Below are 7,851 nucleotides of genomic sequence, written 5' to 3' on the forward strand. Positions count from 1 at the left end.
TATATATATCAGCCTATTTCCTACCATAATATATATACTTATATATATTTTATATATTTATTATATTATATAGGCCTATATTTATATATTATATAAATATATACCGTACATATATTTATATATATAATATATGTCTAATTATATGTATATGTATATATATATATATATATATATATATATATGCATATACATACATATAGACGTATACATGTATACATTTATATACATATGTACATATATATATACATATACATATATACATAGCCCTATATACATATATACATATATATCTAAAAGGTAAATACTTGAAAACAACAATGTTATGGAAAATGATGGCTGGATATCGGTGGAGTTACAACATTGATAAGCAACTGCTAAAATCGATAAGATAACAGCCACGAATTATATATATATATAGGTCTATATATATACTTTATATAAAGGTATATATATACAAATACAGCGTTTGCCTGTAAGATCTAAAATCGAAAAGATAACAGCCACGAATTATATATATATATATATATATATATATATATATATATATATATAGGTCTATATATATACTTTATATAAAGGTATATAGATACAAATACAGCGTTTGTCTGTAAGATCTAGTAGTTTCACACTCGCCTTAATAGCGAGAGGTTGCAAGTTGGAGTGTTCCAGCGATTTCATTTGAAAACGCAATGATCCTATATTTCGTCGCTCACATCACGAACTAACACAATTAAATTCAATTATGTTAGTTCGTGAAATCAAAAAAGCGCGTCAAAATACGCGCTGTTGTCGTTAAGGACTTTTTGTTTGGTAAAGAATACAAAATTTCTTGACAACCAATACGCGCTCGTTTTGACGCGCTACTGTGATTTCACAAACTAACACAATCTACTTTGATTGTGTTAGTTCGTGATGTAAGCGACGATTTGAGCACTCATTATTATTCATCTTTTTGTTTTAAATGTTTACACAATGCTACGCAGCAAATCTGATTGCTGCCTATTTATATCTGATAAATAATTTGATTTTAATTCATGTAAATAATAAATATAACATAATATTTATCCTTTCCATTTTATGTATATCCAAATATTTGGATATACATACAATCGAAATGGTAAATATTATGTTATATTGCCTATTTATCATTTTCATTAATTAAAATCAAATGGTATATCATCTAAAAAACTCTAAACCATATTGCACTGTTTCTGAAATAAAGATTATAAATTATAAACTGTATGGTAAAACATTTACCGTAAATCTTTATGCTTGAAATAATAATAGTAAATTGACCACCTATGGCGCCGTTATCTGAAGTGGATGCCTCCATCAAAATCCGACGCATGCAACGTTCATTTGCCAAAATTACTGACCACTTGTTCTTCGTGTTGGTTAACATTCTAGATCCGCCGGCGAAGCCAGATCAATAATTGCTTTATCATGCTAGATAAACTACTTGTATACAGTACTGGTATTTGACATTAGAGTGATTTTTGTAATAATGCAAATTAAAGGAGGATTATGTTTGTATAGTAGCCAGCAATTTATGTTTATAAAGGTAGCCGACACATGCATTGGTTAGAGCACAAATAGGCCTATAAACTTACAAAGTTCATAAAAAAATCTATTAATACGATAATATCGTATATAATAATACATTGATAGCCTACTCCAATGTCGTTCTCGGTTGACCAATACATTTTGATTTTGCGTATTATTCACAAACGTTTTAACGACAAACAAATTTAAAGATATTTTTTATTTTTTAAGACATTGAAATGACGCGTTGACATCAGAGTTGAAGATCAGAATAATGACGCGTTGGTATGACATGAATAAGGTAATTAGTTGACTTGACCATGATTTGACATATTAAATGTCTTTTGATCTTGGGATTCAATAGTTTGTAAAGTAATAGGAGATTTGGCTCAAGACATTCCTTAAAAAAAATTCTCATTTCCCTTCAGTCAAACTTTTGAATCTAACATTAATTCGTCATTTTGGTATTCGTAGTCCTACACGTTTTTTTTTCTCTCAACGTGTTAGTATACCCTCTCTCCCTATTTAGTCCATTTCGAGTTCATTGGTCGAGTTCCTAGTCCACATTTCAAGCGCCCTGAGCGTCGTACATTAGATGGATATGTGCGCTATATAAAACTACACTATTATTATTATTATTTCAATACAAGTATAATAACCAAAATATGTTTTTGTAATTCCTGGCATACATATATTCTTGTTCGTGTGCTCACGACTGGAGACAATAATGTTTTAGACAGTTGTTTTAATTTAGGGCAATACTCCATATTCTTAGTTTAGGTAATTTAAGAGTCATTTTGCTTCGAAGACCTGCATTTTGATAATTGGAGTTAGGGGTGGCGCCAGGATTTGCCCACTTGCTTTCGTCGGGGAAATCTGGCCCCTCGTTGGGGCATCGCCTCCCCTACCCCCGGTCGGGACCTCGAACGAATGATTCAATGTAATACCGAATATCATTTCAAAACCTAGAAGGTAATGATTTTCTTATCTGTACAGTGTGTAAACAACAAAATCCATTTGGCATGTTGGGACTACAAAGAGGATTTGATTATGTTTTTATATTATAATAGGGCCCTATTATTTATTATTTCATATAATAATAATGATTTAAATTATTATAGTTATGATAGTAATATGGTGTAAAAGTTATTTTTATTTAATTTTGTGAAATAATCTGCAGCCTAGTTTTTTAAAAATAAAATAAAGAAGAACAAGTGTGTTATAAATTTACTTTAAGAAATTATTTTGATATTCTTTGAACGGTTCATAAATCTCCTGGATTTACGAATAATTTATTGTATGTTTTCACTGCGGTTTATGAAATAATGATTGTAAATAATAGTGCGTTGATGAATCAATTGCACATTAACAGTAATAAATAATAAATAAAATTTAGTGTTTAAATAAATTAATAAAATAATTTTGGCTTCAAAGTATTACGAAACAATTCTAATCAAACTTGTTAAATATAATTTTTTATGATTAATATCAAAAAAGATAAAATCAATAAATAAGCTTAATAAAAATGCTTTTGTTCAACAATTTAGTGACATTATTAATAAAGTTCAGAACAGCATATTATTCAGTAGATTGTATAAAAGAGCAACAAATTACAAAAGGTTTATTCATTATTAATACGAAAACATTTGGTTTTCAAATTATATAACTGTATCTATATTATGCATATTTTTACTTTAACTAGGCCTATGTATAGGCCTACTGTATATCAAAACAATTTGTCTATTACAAAATTTTATACACGCACCATGCTACACATTTTAATTATTTTCACTTTCTGTATTGTTTATGAACTTCGTATAGTAGATTTTTAGATAGACCTAAGTTCTTATTTTTAGGTCAGAGCATTGGTGCACCGAACATTGATGCAAGGGTGGAATCCTTCAAAAGATGGTGAGCTGTTCAGATAAAATCGGACTTGTTCTGCGATGGTAACACAGGAAATTCAAAAGACTTATTTCCAGCATGGAGGTATATATTTATACCTCCATGTTTCCAGTGGGGTCCTTCTGGTGGTGATAAGCCAGTACACCTGGAGACAATGCCCTACTTTCTTCCGAATAGTGTAAGGCCTACTGCATTATTTAACGTGCACACGAGATCAACGGCTTAAAGTTTAATAACTTGAGTCATACCTCAGTTAAACACACAATTCTATTATTAATTTAGCCAACTGAGCTTTACTGCTCTTTCAAAATACTTGGGCCTAGACCTAAAAATTATCATCAATAGATACAAAATATGGCCTAGCTTGTATTTGTCAAAGGAGATTCATCCTCGAGAAACATTGTGCTTAGCTCATCTATTCATTGTGTTATACAGCCTTTTCGTGCAGGGGATGGGTAAAACATATTCAATTATACATGGTCTCCATATTTACAAGTGATGAAATAGCAGTAATAATAACGTACGATTATCATTATTATTATTAGGCCTATTAGTATAATTTATTACGATAAAAAATTACATAACGAGGAGGGCATCTATAAAGAAACAAACCTTACCCGTTTAGATCTTCGTTATGTTGGATGTTTCCGTCGTTCCTGATTGGTGCACGGTTTACGAATGTTTTAACGGTGTCTGTTTGCCCTTTTATACTATGCAACCGAGCGAGGCGGAACAATAAGTACAGCTAACACGTGACAAAACTATTTTTTTAAGTATCGATATGATTTCATATGTAAGTTATCAAATTCAGATTAAGTGCGTTCCATCGACAACAGCAAATCAGTTTTAAGTACTGCTAATTTAACCGCCGCGGGATCTTAATACGCGTATTCTATATTGATCCAGATAATGTTAATGCTCCTACAATGAAATATTGACTACAGATCTGGGCAACATAAAAGCTACTAATTAATTAACACTATATCAAATGTTTATCGAATCGCAAACAGACCTTGAAAATTTAATCTAAAATCTATAATCTTTAAAGTAGTGTCAAAATCAAAAAAGAAAATCAATTCATTCTATAAAATTTTAAATGGATGCTAATCGTCTATAAATAGTCCCATGATTATGAATAATGTCTTGCGGTGAACTTGGGGTGGATTACTAAAACCATCATAGTGATTTTCATGATGACCCCCTAGGAAATGGATTAGACGTCAGCAAGGCCCGTGAGGGGGTTTATAATGTTTATTGCCGCTAACTATTCGTGAATTAACAATATCAATGACGATTATAATATGGTGTAGGCCTATTACAGCTTGACTTGATTTAATAAATGTTCCATCACTTCACATTATATATATCTGTCTCTTATACACATCTATTTAGTGACATTATTAATAAAGTTCAGAACAGCATATTATGTTCTTTTGAATATTCATAATCAATATTATCGCCCACCAATCGCCTATCAATTATAATCACCACCGTCATCATTATTATCATTAAGATGACGGTGGTGATTATAATTGATAGGCGATTGGTGGGCGATAATATTGATGACGGTGGTGATTATAATTGATACCGTCATCATTATTATCATTAAGATCGTCATCATCGTTATCTTCATCACCACCACCATCATCAGCAACATCATTACTCATAACAGCCTTTGTCATCACCATCATGTCAATCAATATTATCAAAATACAAAAACCATTAATAGGCCTACCACTGTCTTCATGTTAATGTTATTTTCATTTTGTTCAAATCGTTTTTAAAAAAATCAATATTGACTCATGTCACAGACGTAGGTGAGTCGGGTAATTATATGCAAGTTCAATGACGTCTTCTCTTGTGTGAATTTATTTTCGGCGTTTTATCTCTGGTGTTAAGAGCAGCTAAGAGTCGGCTAAACTAGTCGTAGTCACTGGGTGTGCTCTGTAACTTGGAATCATGTGGTACCCGGTTCTTTTGTTTCAGCTGAAGGGCTGAAATGTAGGTATACAAAACGCACCATCTTTCGGATGAGACGTTTAAGCCCTTGGTCCCGTGTGTGAACCATAGGAGTACTGTGTTTTAACTAATGGGCAGTGGCGTATCCTGGAATTCGAAATAGAGGGGGCCCAGAGAGGGACTTTCACTAAAGGGCTGGGTCATCCTTGAAACCGCCACTGGGGATGAAGCTCAAGTTAGTAAACTTTAAGCCGTTGTTGGTCCCGCATGCAATACAGGGGTGTATCCAGGATTTTTTCGGGGTGGGTCGTGATCATAATTTTGGACCTTTTCAGTGGGAGACAGGAAAATCGATTATAGCGCCACCAGCTTAAAGCGGATGGCTGGCTGGCTCAAGTTTCAGAATTGCTGGAATTGAGATAGATTACGGTACGTCACGTAATTGGCAAGGATTTTGGACTTATTGCTGGTACCTTATCAATGCTTTTTATTTATGTCATTGTGAAAAGTCCCTGGAAAAATATGTACTTTGGAAAAAATGGGGACTTTTGAAAATATTGGGGGGGGGGGTCGTACGACCTTCCCGACCCCTCCCCCTTGCATACACCCATGCAATATATCCCATGTGTACGTTAAAGCATAGCGCAGTTTTATGAAAAGAGTAGGGGATTTTCTAACTGCCCAATCACCAAGGACCCCACGGGCGGGGAATAACCTACGTCTTCGTATTTCCCGCGGGGTCCTTGGAGATTACTTGGTGTTTGCACCGAATAAATCCAATCCGACCACTCACAGTGGTGTAACTATAGGTTTTGAGGGGCCTTGGTTCGTGAGTATAGTCGGGGTCATTGACGCATATAAATTATTGATTATCACGGTACTCTTTTACTGAAGTAATTATACCCAAACCGAACATCATGGCCCGAACTTATTTATGAAAGTTGTTATTTTTTGACTATCCATAATAGGCCTACTAGAATTCCCCACCGGGCACCATCCTGGTATTTCTGAGTCATAGTTTCAGGGCAGAAATATTAAAATGTATTATTCCATACTGTATATGTAATAGTTTTACTTAATTAATGTGTAGAAAAACATGTTCCCATCGAATATTATCCCGTTATTCCTGGGTATATGTGTGGAGGCCGGAATAAGGAAATGATGGTAGTAAAAGTGCCGATATACAAAGAAAACTATGATCATTTAAAGAGAAGAAACCACAACACAGGTCATATATTTAGCGGTTGGGTTGATAAAAAGTGTCATCACCTTCGTGTTTGTATATTTATTTATGGCCTGAACATTCTATAAGGTGGGCCCAGGTTGAAAATTATATAACTGGACACAGAAGTTGACTCAAAATAATGACCAAATTATGCTTTTCGTATTTTAAATCATGTGAATAAAAAACCCCAATTTTTTTCAATGTCTTACCACTGCTGATCATTGGTGATGCTGATGATTGGTGATGCTTATTCCTCTAAGAATAAATTTATACAGTGCAAGACATTTAATTTGAAAAAAAAAATTTAAAAAACATGAAAAATTATCAAGTACAATGTGAATAACAATTACTATACAGTATATCAATCAGTCAATCAACAAGGAGTTGTATAGTGCCAATATCCACAGCAGAATATAATGTTCAGTCGCGCTATGCCAATGGAATCACTCAAAGTGCACATCTATTAAGGTTAACTAACAATATATTATATTATATTTACACGAGTTGTCAGATATTGTTAAATATAAGAAAGTATGTACTTAATGATTACAACATATTTATGAACACACAGGGGACGAAGTACTATGCGTTATCTTTTGAAATACGGTAAAATGGGAATAATCTGGTGCAATTTTAATTACATTAATTGCTTAACTCGGCTTGAGGCATTACTAACTTTGTTTTAATCACGCTTGAATTGTATAATATAATTTTTTAATCACATTAAGTCTCATGCGATGTATTTGCTTTTGGTACGACGTTACCGATTACCTTATAAGCAGTCAGTTTATTTACTTATTTAGTCAATTACTGGTTTATTAAATGCAGATAGACGACAGATCTACAAGGTGATAAAGGTATAGCTAATACACTTTCCGAGATAGCAACTTTTTGGACAAAAATTAGTATCTTTCCGAAAATCAGGGGCCGATCAAGCTCAATGTGAGAGAGCGGGCCGCATTGTTATTATGAGGTTGATTTTACAGTGGTGAAGAAAAACAGTATAAAATAATTAGGACGATGAGGCTGATGAGATGACGACGATAACAATTCGGGTGCATATTATTGATTAAAAATGTATGGTATTTTAATACAGACATCTTGGGGCAGCACCACCACTTATTTTGTGCATGTGGTGTGAGAAAGAATTGCCTGTTTCAAATTTGTAGTTTAAACTCGTTTAATTTTGTTTTAATGATATTCAATGTTAAAACGATTCG

This window comes from Anneissia japonica, unplaced genomic scaffold (assembly GCF_011630105.1).
Source record: "Anneissia japonica isolate Jap-2015-1 unplaced genomic scaffold, ASM1163010v1 scaffold21_len1647178_cov195, whole genome shotgun sequence".
NCBI classification, from domain to species: domain Eukaryota; kingdom Metazoa; phylum Echinodermata; class Crinoidea; order Comatulida; family Comatulidae; genus Anneissia; species Anneissia japonica.